Source organism: Apodemus sylvaticus, chromosome 5, assembly GCF_947179515.1.
Source record: "Apodemus sylvaticus chromosome 5, mApoSyl1.1, whole genome shotgun sequence".
NCBI classification, from domain to species: Eukaryota; Metazoa; Chordata; class Mammalia; order Rodentia; family Muridae; genus Apodemus; species Apodemus sylvaticus.
Window position 1 is genome coordinate 14,491,970 of NC_067476.1, and position 14,284 is coordinate 14,506,253.

Here is a 14,284-nt window from a genome sequence, read left to right on the forward strand (position 1 = left end):
CCCACTTTGCTGTTTCTTGGATGATTTTCAAGAGTTTGTGCAATCGCATATGTATGAAAATGCCGTAATGAAACACAGTACTTTGCATGCTAACACAAAATAATAAAACATGTGTGTGTGTGTGTGTGTGTGTGTGTGTGTGTGTTCGTGCGCGCGCGCGCGTGCGCGTGTTTTGTTGAGCGGTTCCTGCCATCTCCAAATGCTGGATGGTGTCTCTTTACAGTGGGACCGAGGTGGTTTGAAAAGTTGTGACGAGATTACCTCCCATCACCCAACACAGCAAAGTTAGTGCCTGAGACTTTGCTCCGGCTTGATTTTGGCTTGGTCCTTCCTTCGCGGTTAAGAGTCGGTCTGTCTCTCAAATCTGGGTGTCTCTCCACTTTACCCCTACCTGCATCCCTTTCCCATTTTGTCCGGAAGAGCCCTCCGCCCTGTCCTGTCCTTACAACAGGAAAAGACACCTCCTGCATTTCTAGACTCACTGGTTAGTATCGGTGGTCCCGAGACCTGCCCTCCTCTCCCAACCCTACCATCCCCTCCCCCTATCATCCCCTCCCTTCCCCTGCCCAGCCCTGCCAAGCCCTGTCCTGTCCTGCCCTGCCCTGCCCAGCTTCGCTACTCGGATACCTAGGAAGGGGGCGGGCGAGCCCAGTAAGCATACAGCAGGCCCTGGTCGGGAAGGCTGAATAGATGCAGCGACACTGTTCAGCGTGAGACAGAGCCTGGAGTTCAGAAGTGGATACAGAGGAAATGATCAAGTGACCAGGACAAAAGCAAGGATCGTAGTAGGGCTGGGCCGAAGCAGCGGGCACTCCCGCTCGCCCACACCTCCTCCCCACGCGCGTGGCTCGTGGCTTCAGTGTCAGACGCCCGGCGGGACCCACCTGATCTGCAGAAGCAGGCCCGGCGTGTGCGGTCCGCTGCGCTGGGGACTGGACCACGCGGGCAGGCGGCGCCCTGCGCTGCAGGAGACCGGGTCGCTGCTGCTCCGCCGGGGTGTGCCGGGCGGGGTGCGCGCCTCCGGCCCCTGCCGGCGCCTCCTGGGCCAGAGCGGCGGCCTAGGGCTCGGGCGAGTGGCGTGCGCCGACCCGGGAGTGGGAGCCTAGAGGGTCTCCCCCGCCTGCCCCCCCCCCCCAGACACACAACGTCCGGCGCGATGCACGGGTATCCCTCACTTTACCCCTACCTGCACCCCTTTCCCATCTGTGGGAGGAGTGATGCTGGTTCATCTCCACTCAAGCAGAAAAAAGCCTGAAACCAGAAAAAAAAAAAAAAAAAAAAAAAAAAAAAACACGCTCACGGCCGCCTGTGTCTTCTGACCCGCACGTGGTGATGGGGTCGCAGAGGAGGAACTGATGGGGTTCCTGGGTGATGGGGTGGGGGGGGACTGGCACCCTATGCAGTGTGGAAGAGCCTCATGGACACTGGCTTACAGCCAGACACGTGGAAGCCTGGAAGGTCTTTCCACACCGCGTGTTTCTTAGGGAAGACAGACAGGGGAAAGGGCCACAGGCTACAGGTTAAAGATTGCCCATGGATGGTTACTAGGAGGCGAGGTCTCCCAGTCCTGAGCTCCGGGGTGAAAACTGGCCAAGAGGCATCCGGAGCATAGCTTGCTTGGGGTCTTCGAGCCTTGGGGGTCCTCTGACGAGGTTATACAGAGCCACAGCGATCTTCTGTAATTATTTAGAAAGGAGCCCAAAACAATTGTGGTCGAGTTTGTACATCTGCACTCATCTGATTTGCTCCATCCTCAGGCACAGTTGGATCTGTTTTGTCCCCAGAAAGTTATAATTTTGCTTTTGCTAAAATATTCACCATTGGACATAGTTTTTTTTAAAAAAAATAAATAAGATTTTTAAAGTTTTTGCTTGTTGTATGAGTGTTTTTGCATGAAGGTGTGTGTATGTATATATACAACGTGTGTGCTGGGTGTCCCAGGAGTTCAAAAGAAGCAATTTGGGTCCCCTAGATCTGGAATTCAAGATGGTTTGGGCCACCATGTGGGCGTGGGAACAGAACCCAGGACCTCTGTGTAAACCCCGGGAGGCTCACGAGCAGTCATACGCTCCCCGCCTCCTCCCGAGGACCTCCGAAAGCCGCCACAGCCAGGTTCCGCCCACAGACCCTTACACTTCCCTTATGGTTGGCCAGACCCAGCTCGCTGCCCCTCCTCATTCCCTCCCGCTCGCCAGCCATTCAGAGTAAAAAGCCCTAACTCTATGGCGAGCTCTGGCCGCAAGAAACACGGTGTCCACTCTGTTTTCAGCTTCTGTCTCTGCTGCTTCTCCCCTAAGCCACCACCTTCCTAGGTTCTAGTCCTGCCGGGCCAGAGCAGAGTTGTAACACTTGCAATGGGGAAACATTCCCCCCACTCCCCCCACCCCCCACCCCCGAACCCGGAGGGAGCTGTAACACTAGCAACCCTATTCCGGTTAGAGCTGTAACACTTAACCTACAAGAGCTAACAAGTGCTCTTTACCGCTGGCTGAGCCATCTCTCTAGCCCTTGAACATCACTGCCACAGCTAAGAAACGTATTAAAGTTTACTACAGCCGAGCTGTCACGATGTCGCGGAGATAAGCACACATTGTCGAGGGTCCTGTGCCAAAGGAAAGGGAGCACAAGGTTCCTGAGGTAAGCACCTAGCCTATGTACTCACCAAATGCTGCTGCAGAACTTGGAAAACCCCAGTGGAGGAGAGCAGCAGTGGAATGGAATCACAGGCCACACACACTCGCTCAGGGGTGAGGAGCCCTTACAGGTGTACCGGCTAGGGTTTTTTGTTTTTTGGGTTTTTTGTTTTTGCCAGTTTGGCACAAATTTAAATCATCTGAGAGGAGGAAATCTCAATTAAGAAAATACCTGCGTAAGATCCAGCAGTGGGGCATTTTCTTGATTCGTGACTGATGGGGAAGGGCCCAGGCCATTTTGGGTGGGGCCACTCCTATGCTATGTCCTGGGTGCTTTTTTTGTTTTTTGTTTTGTTTTTTTGGATTTGGTTTTTTTGAAACAGGGTTTCTCTGTATAGCCCTGGCTGTCCTGGCACTCACTCTGTAGACCAGGCTGGCCTCGAACTCAAAAATCCGCCTGCCTCTGCCTCTCAGAGTGTTGGGATTACAGGCATGCGCCACCACCGCCCTTCTAGTCCTGGATTCTATAATAAGCAGGTTGAGCAGGCCTTGGGAAGCCAGCTGGTAAGCAGCACCCTTCCATGGCCTCTGCATCAGCTCCTGTGCCAGGTTCCAGCCCTGCTTGAGTTCCGGTCCTGACTTCCTTCAGTGCTGTGGAAACCCTTTTCTTGGCACTGGTTTGGTTTTTTTCATAACCCTGACTAGATCAGCAGCCATTACAATGAGCCCTTTGCTGGAGATCAGTCCTAGCATTGTCTCCCAGTGAGCTCCCAGGAGCTCATTCGTAACCACAGTTAAAACAGTAAGCCGAGGCGCCAAGTGCATTTATTTCCACTTCTCAGTCACCACAATCGTGCTGCCAATTAGGCAGGATGAGATTTTGTTGCTGTTGTTTTGTTTTTATTAAAATAATAGTTTCATTCCCTGTTCTGATCATGGTTTGCCCTCTCCAAGTCCTCACTACCAAAGTGTTTTAGTTTGTTTGAGAATATGTTGCTTAGCTCTGGTTGGTTTTAAACTTGTCAAATAGCTATGGCTGACCCTGAATTCTTGCCTCCACTTCCCAAATATTTACAATTACAGGGAGCTCCATTACATCCTGCTTGGGGGGGGGGGGGTTGAGGAGCAAACCCAGCATTCAAAAGACAGAGGTGGGAGATTGCCTCAAAATCAAACTAGCCCAACTGACATAGCTAAGGACCCTGCTCAAAAGGAGAAAACAAGGGCTGGCCAGACGGCTCAGCAGGTAAGTTTGCTTGCTACTGAGCCTGAGTACCTGAGTTCAGTCCCCAGAACCCTCATGGTAGCTGGAGAGAACTGACTCTGTGGAGTTGTTCTCTGACTCCACACTTGAGCTCCCTGCCCCGGCACTAAATAAATAACTGTTGGAGAAATCAATGATAGTTCTACCAAAAACGAGAGCGAGAAAGTCCCTAAGGAATTATTTCATGTTACTAGGGAAATTGAAGTCCAGTCCTGGGCTCTTAGTCTCACTGATAAAAATATTTTAAGAGTGGACTCAAAAGGAAATTCAAAGACAACTTTAATAAAGTTTAAAAAACAAACAAACAAAAGAAACAAAGAAACAAACAAAAAACCCAGGACAGGTGTCTGTCTGATGGTCACTGTTCTGTCGCTATGAGGAGGCACCATGACCAAGGCAAGTCTTAAAAAAGAAAGCATCTAATTGGGGGCTTGCTTACAGATTTAGAGTTAGTCCATTACCACGGTGGGGAGCATGGTCCAGCCTCACTCGTGCAACCATCCCACCTTCAGGTGACAGTGTAAGACCCCCCAAAAACTGAGGGTGACCCCCCAAAACCGAGGGTGCCCCAGCACCCCATGCCCCAGAAGGCGACACCTAAATCACTCTCGAGAAACGGTCTTGATGCAATAACATGAGAATTTCTTTATTCCAGAATTCTGGGTTCCACAGCCGTACACCGCGTAGGGTGAGAGTGCCGAATTGCGGCAGCTTTTATAAGTTTACGACAAAGCCCTCGAAACACAAACCAATCATTTCTTAGCATGGAGAGCCCTCGAAATGCAAGCCAATCGATTTGTACCACTCCATAGTTTTTAGGCCAATCAGTTTAAATTATCGGAGTCCACGCTCAGTGGACCAATTAGTTTCCTATTTTCTTGAATGTCTATAGCTGCGTAAACTCCTGCATAATGGCATAAGCAGTTTACAGAAGCAAGATAAGCTTAGCTCATTTCCAGTTACTTTGTAGGGCCAGGATCACCTATTCAAGGCCTTTCTGCTAGCTCTAAACAAAGGGTGGGCTCTGGAATGTGACCTTTTACCTAGTTTCTAACAAAGCGAGATGGCATTTTAAACTTCTGACTTCTTGGGGTCATTAGAGTTAGGCTGTATTTCTATCCTTTCAACAGCTGTCCCATCTTCCTCTCCCCCCCCACCCTCCCACCCCCCCTACCCCCCACCCTCCCACCCCCCCACCCTCCCACCCCCCCCACCCCCAGCCCCCCCCACCCCGCTTGGGTAGTGCTGAGATTCACAGCTTTTGTGGTTGCTCTTGTAGTTTGAATAAGATACCCCCTGCCGCTCCTGCTCCTGCAGCCTCCATATTTGAAAGCTTAGTCACCAGGGATTGGAACTCTCTGATAGGTAAGAATGTTAGAACAGTAGTGACCTTGTTGGAGGAGGTGTGTCACTGGGGGTGAGCTTTTAGGGTTCAAAGCCCATGTCAGGCCTAGAGCCTCTCAGTCTCTCTCTTCCCCCACACCTCCACCTCCACCACCACTACCACCACCACCACCACCACCCACCACCCCCACCTTCACCCCCTCCACCCACCTACCCCCCACCCCCCCACCCGTCCTCTGCCCCTGAGAGATAGCTTAAACAATAAACCTTCCTTTCTCCCCAGGGGTGGTCTAGTCCAGTGGCTTTGCTGTGCCCTGGCTTACAATGATATCGCTCAATCAAAAGTCCATTGTGATTATGATCAAAAGACGAAGGTCAGAAAGATGCTCAGCAGGTAAAGTGCTTCTCACTCAAGCCTGAGAACCTGAGTTCAACCCTAGCACCTGTAAGCCATCACAGGCACAATGATATGTGAGGGAGACAGGAGGATGGCCCAAAGCCCAAGGACTTGCTTTCCTAAAGTGCATATCAAAGCTGTAGGAACAAGAAAGACTCTGCTTTGAGCTGGAGAAATGGCTCCATGGTTAAGATTGCTTAAGAGTTATGAGAAACACGCCTGTAATCCCAGCACTCTGGGAGGCAGAAGCAGGCGGATTTCTGAGTTCGAGGCCAGCCTGGTCTACAGAGTGAGTTCCAGGACAGCCAGGGCTACACAGAGAAACCCTGTCTCAGAAAAACCAAATCCAAAAAAAAAAAAAAAGAGTTATGAGAAAATTGTGAGTTTGGTTCCCAGCAGCCACACTAGATAGCTCAAGGGAATCAAACTGTTCCCTTCTGGCTTCCACAACAACCTGAACACACACACACACACACACACACACACACACACACAGAGAGAGAGAGAGAGAGAGAGAGGAGCTGAAGGGAGAGGAGACAGACAGACAGACAGACAGACAGGAAAATCCCTGCCTAAAAACAAGGTAAGAAAGAACAGATTTCCAAAACATTGTCCTCTAATCTCTATACTAGTTCCTTGACACACCAGTACCTGCTCTCCTTACTTTTCTTCCACAGTGAATACATAAGGAAGAGAGACAAAGTAAAAAGAACTAGAGAGAGGTCGGTGAACAAGAACTTGCATACTTGTTTGTACCAGGCCCTGGTTTCAACCCCAGGACCATCATAACCACCAAAAAAATGGGGAGAGGGTGGAAGAGATGAGGAAACAGAACACTTTGCAAACCCCAGTGGTTTCCAACAAAGTTGGAAGCTGTTATAACTGGTATCTAATGCTTTCTATATTCCTCTTAAAAATAAAATTAAAAGACTTCTGCTTCTGTGTTTAGAAATTCAAACCAAATAGTCCATCTTCAGCAAGTCTTCCAGGTCTAATAAAACAACCTGCAACCCCTAAAAAAAACTTAAATTAAAATATAATGAAGAAAAATGGTAACTCAAAACTTGATACTGCTATTGTGAAACACAATGTTACAAGTTCAATCTGTTTCTTGATTTTATGTGATTTGAATTTTTTAAAATTTGATGCTAAAGTTTTTATTCACGTTTGTGTTGTGGACTTTGTGTTGCTCAGTTTATAGAGCCAAGGGCTTAAGACATTCATGCTTTGTTTAGATTTAAATTTGTTTCATTAAAATGTGAGCTAATATCATGGGTCTGCTAGATTTGTTTTTAATTTTTTGAGAAAAACCATCGAGTTCTCAAAACTTAAACAACTAGCCGCTATACTGAGTAAATGCCTTGACTGTTAGTTACCAGATTTTCTGTGTAATACTGTTCCTGAGGAGATATCAGCAAGCAGGTCAGCCCGGGTAACCAACGGCAGAACACTGATTGTGGTGAACCAACGGGTTTACTGGGATTACTTACATGCATATTACTGAGGGGTCAGTTATGAGACATGATTCACAGACTACAGTATCACCAAGCCCACCAGAGCATGGGGGACAGCCCACAATATCCAGCACATGGAGCTTGATCAACAGGTTGTTACAGATCCTTTAGTAGCCCAGTTGGTCTGAGTTTCACCCAGGCAGCTTGGATGGCCTGAGACTCTTCTAGGCTTCCCACCTTGCCTCAGTATGTCTTCCGGAAGCTCTTACTGCTGGGTCATGCCTGTGGAAGGAGAGGCCTGGTGAATCTCAGTCTCAGGGTCTTCCAGAAGTGGCTGTTTGCTTCCTCAGCTTAACAGCTTCACTGCAGAATGAAATGCATTATCTTACCTTAGAGTAATGGCTTCATAATGTGGGGTGGGTTTGAATCTTGGGGGATTCGGCTTCTTATGAGTCGTTCCACCCTTTGCAGACTTCTTTGCTTCATATACAGATTTGAGGCATGCCGAGGACCAGCATCAGCTTGGGAGAGGATCCTGGGGAAGGGGTGTTTGGGAGTGATGAAGGATGATCCAAGTCGATGATGGGATGAAATCTGACAGCTCTGCAGTCTGCTTGAGATGACTCTCTAGATAGCTGAACTCTAGCAGACCAAAGCCCAGAATTTTATCTGCATAAGCTACTTTCTTTAGGAATTGCATATCAACTTAATCTTTTACCCCAGGTTCCCTTTTGATTATTCCACAAATCAGCATTTTATAACCTTAGTCCCTTGATTCATTTGTTTTGTTTTGTTTTGTTTTAAGATTCATTCATGTATATGAGTATCCTGTAGCTGTCTTCAGACACATCAGAAGAGGGCATCATAACCCATTACAGATGGTTGTGAGACACCATGTGGTTACTGGGAATTGAACTGAGGACCTCTGGAAGACCATTTTGTGCTCTTAACCGCTGAACCATCTCTCTAGCCCAGTCCCTTGATTCTTAGAAAAAGATAGCAAGTACATTTTTTTTAACATAGCAAGTCCTATATAGTTCATTGTACACAGCACTCATGGTTGCCAAATCTAGACATAGAGGCAATTTTTATGTCAGAAACTTTGCTTTCTGTTTTCCAACTCCTTCACTCCTTAAGCATAGCTGTCCTGGAACTTGTTCTGTAAAGAGTCCTTGAACTCAAGAGACTTGGATGGCTCTGTCTCAAAGGTATGTACCACCGGACCCGGACCTAAACTCACTCTGTCCCAGAAAAGCCTTGAACTCAGAAATTTGCCTGCCTTTGTAAAAAACAAACACTAAGCTTAGCTGGATGGAATCCTGTCCTGAGATCACCATTTCCTCACTTCCTGGTGCTCACTTGTACGATAAGCCGTGTTTTTTAACTGCTTTCCCTTTCCTGACTCTTTAGTGCAGCTGCTTCTGTCTTTTGTTTTGTTTTCTCATTTTGTTTTGTTTAGGTCCATGAAGTCCCTCATATACTTTATATTGCATTCTTATATTTTAAATTGTTGAGAAATCCTATTTATATATTCTTGAACTCATGTTTTCAGAATTCTTTCCCACAGCCTTAAGGCTGTCCTGAAGGTCACAACATTCACCATTTTGCTGAGGACCATCAGACAAACCCTTACCTCCTGGAATTGTGCTGTTTCTGATTGTCATAGAGTCATTAACCTTGGCAGGGAGACATTCCCCAAAGGAGAAAAATGAAGTAAAATATATACATTATTATACAAACAGGCCTTCTGCTTACAGCAACCATCAGCACTTGAGAAGACCCACACACTTCTGACTCTGCTCCAGGGGCAGGAACCATGTCATACTGTTCTTTTGACAGCCATGCCAGATCCTGCAGGAGCAGAAGGACTAAATGGCTTGGAGAGAAGAGGTGGACCTCATCAACACTGACCACCAGGTAGAAATGGCTCTAGGTGTTTCACACAAATGTCAATGTATCTAATCTTCACTCACCTACATACAGATACTAATCACACCTGATCTTCCAGTGGTGCCAAGAGGAGAGATGTAATATACAGGCAGAATAACTTCATTTGCCATCCCTCTAGTTATGGACCTATGCCTAAGGGCGAAAAGATCTTCCCTTTGCACTCCATGCTTATAGGGAATATTTATAAGGACCAATTCTCTGTGGAGATGATCAAGCCAGATGGTGTCATAGCCCCAGAAGGAGGTAGCATTCACACAGATCACTTAGTTCTCCACACCAGGACAACTAATCAATGTTCAGAGGGAGAGCTCTGGGGACAAGTTCTCATGGTGAGAAGGCTGAGCTCCAAAGAGGTGCAATTCAACAGCCTGGGTAGAAACTGAAGCAGAAGACAAAAACCTGTGGGAACATGGAAGGCACAAAGGCCCTTACTCCTGCTAGCTAAGAATCCAGAAAATCTCAAACAAGAAAATGAACCCTTTTTATGTCAAAATGCATACCTTCACATCCTTGGGCCCCTTCCTATGGTGAGGCTTTCCTTGACTTTTGTTGAGTGTCTAATGTAGCCCAGGCTGGCCCAGAATCATTATATAACTGAGGATTACTTTGAAATCCTGATCCTCTGGCTTCCTCATCCCAAGGATGGAGATTATAGGCCTATACCACCACGCCTAGCTTTGACCTTTTTTGACCTTTTTTTTATCTTATCAGTCAGTAACCCAAAACAAGGCACAGAAACTGTCTTATGAATCATTCACTAAAGAAAAATTCTAGGTAAAAATAAGTAGACCAGGATGGAGAGATGACTCAGTGGTTAAGAGCACTGACTGCTCTTCTAGATGTCCTGAGTTCAATTCCCAGAAACCACATGGTAGCTCACAACCCTCTGTAATGTGATCCAGTGCCCTCTTCTGGTGTGTCTGAAAAGAGCAAAAGTGTACTCACAAACATAAATAAATAATTAAAAAAATAAGTATACCAAGACCATTTTTTCATTTAATCTTTACATTGCTTGAATAGTATAACTTTGAAAGCCAGTAAAGTGTTTTTGGCTTTTAAGACAGAGTCTTCAGGGGCCAAGGATAGTGGTACCCACTGTGGCCAAGGATGACCTTAAACTTCTACTCCTCCTGTTTCCATCACACACATACAAACACACACACACACACACACACTATTGGACTTCTTTATAGTATTTTCATCAGACAACAGGAGATATATTTTCAATATAGCGCATATGATAAAGTCTGACTAGTGCCTTAGTTAGGGTTTCTGTTGCTATGATAAAACACCATGACTAAAAGCAACTTGCAGCGAGGGAAAGATTTATTTCAGCTTATAATTTTCAGGTCATATTCCATCCCTGGAGGAAGTTAGAGCAGGAACTCAAGGCAGGGACCTGGAAACAGGAACTAATGTAGAAGCCATAGAGGAACACTACATATTGGCTTTGTCTTCATTGCTTTCCCAGGCTGCTTTCTTAAACCACCTACAGAGGGGTGACCCTGCCCACCGTGGGCTGGGCCCTCCCATATCAATCATCACTTAAGAAAATGCCCCACAGACTTGTCCATAAGCCAGTCTGATGGAGGCATTTCCTCAGTTGAGGTTCCCCACTCCCCAGTGACTCTAGCTCTTCTCAAGTTGAAAAATACAACAAGAACAACAAAAGCTAAGGACATAAGAGATTAATAATACCTGGATGAATCTAAACAGATAATGAGTAATCCTGAAGCTTGTGTTTGGTTCTTGATTTTGACCCCATGTCTTAGGGTTTTATTGCTGTGAAGAGACACTGGGACCATGGCAACTCTTGTAAAGGAAGACACTTAACTGGGGCTGGCTTACAGTTCAGAGGCTTAGTCCATATTATCATGGAGAGAAGAATGGAGCTGGAGGAGCCAAGAGATCTACATCTCGAACCAAAGACAGCAGAAGGAGAGACTGTGCGCCACACTGGGGGTTGCTTGAGCACATGAGACCTGAAAGCCCACCCCACAGTGACACACTTCCTTCAACAAGCAACACCCACTCGAACAAGGTCACACCTCTTAATAGTGCCACTCCCTATGAGCCAAGCATTCAAATGTATGAATCCATGGGGTCCATTCCTATTCAAACCACCTCGGCAACCATTCTATTCATTTCTTCTATGCCTGCTTTCTGGGCATTGATGCCAATCTCTGACTCCTAGACTTTCTCCTCCTCCTCCTCCCTACCCTCTCATTTTTGCTCTCCTGATGTAAACCAGGCTTGTATGAAGCACTTGATCTGCCTCAACACCCTCAACATCTGAGATTCGAGCCGTCCACACCCACTCCCAGCTCATGTCCTCCTGTTTCTGAGCAAGGTCCTTCCTTTTGTCATACTCTCCTTGTCAGGAGAGGTAGCCTCTGGGAGAGTTTGAAATATACATCCAGAAGATCCTTGACATGAGAAATTTTCTCCTAGCATCCTTGGTGGGGAACAGAATTAGCCATAAGGTATGCAAGGTCAGCATGCCCAGTGTTAGGTGAGCATTTCTCACAGAAATACTGGGTGAAGGAAATCCTACTCTTCTGTGGAACCAGAAAGCCCTAGAATCCCCAAAACAGCCAGCCTTACTCTCATAGACAAATGCAGAAGTGAGATGCAGGTAGGGAAGTGACTTCTTCAAAGTCAAAGACTTGGGGTTTTCAGAGCTAGCTAGCATCAGTCCTGGGCCTTTCCCCAGCCCCTTATCCAGGGACAGGTGGGGAAACTCACAGATCCAGCAAGGGTTAGGAGGTGTTTTAATAAAGATGCAAGAGAGATAGTGTTAACTCCACAGAACTGCAAGGTAAATGTAAGACCCTATATCTAGGAAGAAGCAGGGATGAGCAGAACACTAGAGAAGGGAAACTTAGTCATGGAACCTTGGAGATGGCCTGGGTCCCTGTGGGTGACAGTGGGGCACAGCACATCTGAGCAGTCCTGTCAGAGACATTTACAGAAAAGACCAGGGACTCACAGCCAGCTCCGTAGTAAGATACTCCCAAAAAGGGAGTGTGGCATGGTGGAGGTTCTGTTTCAACAGGATTCTCTCATCTTAACCACAAGTCATTATAGGGAAATGACATCAGAAGGAAAGGGGAAAAGATGAAAGAAGCAGAAAGGTAGACATAAAATCAAAAGAAATAAAGGGCTTGGGGGTGGAACGAGGGAGGGAGGGAGGGAGGGGGAAGAGAGGGAAGCTGTGAAAGAATAAAGAAAAAGAGAGAGAATGAATGTTTCAGGCCATACAAGCTCTAAGGTGTCCCATGTCACACGGCAGATTCACCTGCAGGGCTTTGTCCTAAGTGACCCCATCTTTCAACCAGCAGTTCTCCCCATTTGGAGTACCAATGCTGAGGCAGAATGAGTCTGTATCTTACCTGTGCCAATAATCAACCAACTCCTGGGTCAGCAGGATGGCTCAGCAGGTAAAGGTGCTTGCTGCCAAACCCAAGGACTGATTCAATGTCTGGGACCCACATAGCTGAAGGAGGAAGCTATGACAGTTGTCCTCCAATTTCCACATGCATGTGTGCTACCCCTAAATACTATCTGTCCTGTGCACATCATGAGGTGCTGAATAAGTAACTTATTTACACGAATGAAGTATTGCCACTTATGAACTTACCAAATTAAATCAGGAACACGTAGACACATAGGGGTATCAAAACCATTCCAGATAGTCCAGGCTCACCGCAAACATCTCAAAACCAACAAATCAAAGGATGATGTAATTATCTTCATATGAGATATAGAAAATGAAGGAGAGTATACTAGTCAGGGTTCTCCAGAGGAACAGAACTGAATTAATAAGATAAATATGTGCATATGTATGTCTAAGTGTATGTGTGTGTGCATCTGTCTGTGTGTGTGTGTATGTGTGTGTGTGTGTGTATCTGTGTGTGGAGTGTGTATCTGTGTGGGGTGTGTGTATCTGTGTGTGGGGTATGTATCTGTGTATGTGGTGTATATCTGTGTGTGGGGTGTGTATATCTGTGTTTGTGAATGTGTATGCATCTAAGTGTGTTTGAGTATGTCGAGATTTAATGAGTCTAATCTAGATATTTCAATGTAGAGATTTAATCACTCTAATGAGTGACCTACAGGATGTTTCTGTGGTCTGAGTAGTCAAACAGTGGCTATCTCTCAATAGATTGCCAAACAGCTCTTTAGCCTATGAGACTGGGTGTCTGACAAGTTTCAGTCTAGTGGAAGAGTCCTAGGGGATTCCTAGAGAGCTGTTGGTCTTCAGTCTACATTGGAATCCTGAAGAAGTAGGTTCTAACACCAGTGAAGGAGTGTGTCAGCATAGATGAACCTGCCAGTAAGGGTGAAAGCAAGCAGGCAAAAGCAAAAACTGTCTTTCTTCCACCTCCTTTTATGTGTGCTGCCACCAGAAGGTGTGGCCCAGGTTTAGGGTAGATCTTCTCATCGCAAATGATGCAATGAAGAAAATCCCTCACAGGTATTCCCAGATGCTTGAGCTTTAGTCCATTCTAGAAGCAATCAAGTTGACAACCAAGATGTTACACTGGGGATGGCTGCCTGCCAACCACCATCAGGCCATCAGGTGCAGCACAAGATCTACAAGGAGGACCTTATGGCATGAGTAGACCTTATGGCCCACTTGACTTCGTCTAGTCCTAGTAAGCGCAGAACCAACTCTCTGCCCTCAACCTGTTCTGGTCTTTGGCAGGCTGGTGCCACAGCAGGTCTGTGAGCACAATTATGTCAGTGTTGTGACCTGTGCAGACTCTGATCTTGTCTTTGAAAGGCACCCTTGAGCCCTTCAGCTCCCATGGCCCTGTCTCAGTCATTCTATAACATATATATTATATATAATATATAAGATATATATTACATATGTGATACATCATATACATACACATACACATACATATACAGATACAGTCATATACATAGTCATATACATACACATATGCACACATACATATGCACGCATACACATACATAATCATATACATACACATATACACATACACATACATAATCATATACATACATATACACACACATACGTATACATCATTATGTGAAACAAAATACATGGCCTGAGAGATAATATGAGCGGTTAGTCAATTTGGGACAGAAGACCCTGTGATTGCCAGTCGCCATGAATACCAAGTGAAATCTGCAGTACTTGATGAATTAGAGTCAATGAAGTAGACCTGACTTGTGAATGTATTGTTTCTGATAAACTTTGACATTG

At 46.3% G+C, this 14,284-nt stretch overlaps 1 protein-coding gene across 7 annotated transcripts in view; it reads right to left on the reverse strand.

Annotated features, from left to right (window-relative positions):
• The window catches only part of Ggta1 (glycoprotein alpha-galactosyltransferase 1 (inactive)), a 71,738-nt gene extending 70,635 nt beyond the window's left edge, over positions 1 to 1,103 (reverse strand). For 4 of the 7 annotated variants that reach the window (XM_052182336.1, XM_052182326.1, XM_052182334.1 and 1 more), the window contains exon 1: positions 885 to 1,103. The gene's annotated coding sequence lies outside the window, so the exon portion shown is untranslated. Of the gene's footprint in view, positions 1 to 627; positions 723 to 884 lie in introns of all 7 variants that reach the window. The other 3 variants (XM_052182328.1, XM_052182339.1, XM_052182333.1) reach the window with 1 other exon arrangement.
• Positions 1,104 to 14,284: the final 13,181 nt, after the last annotated feature.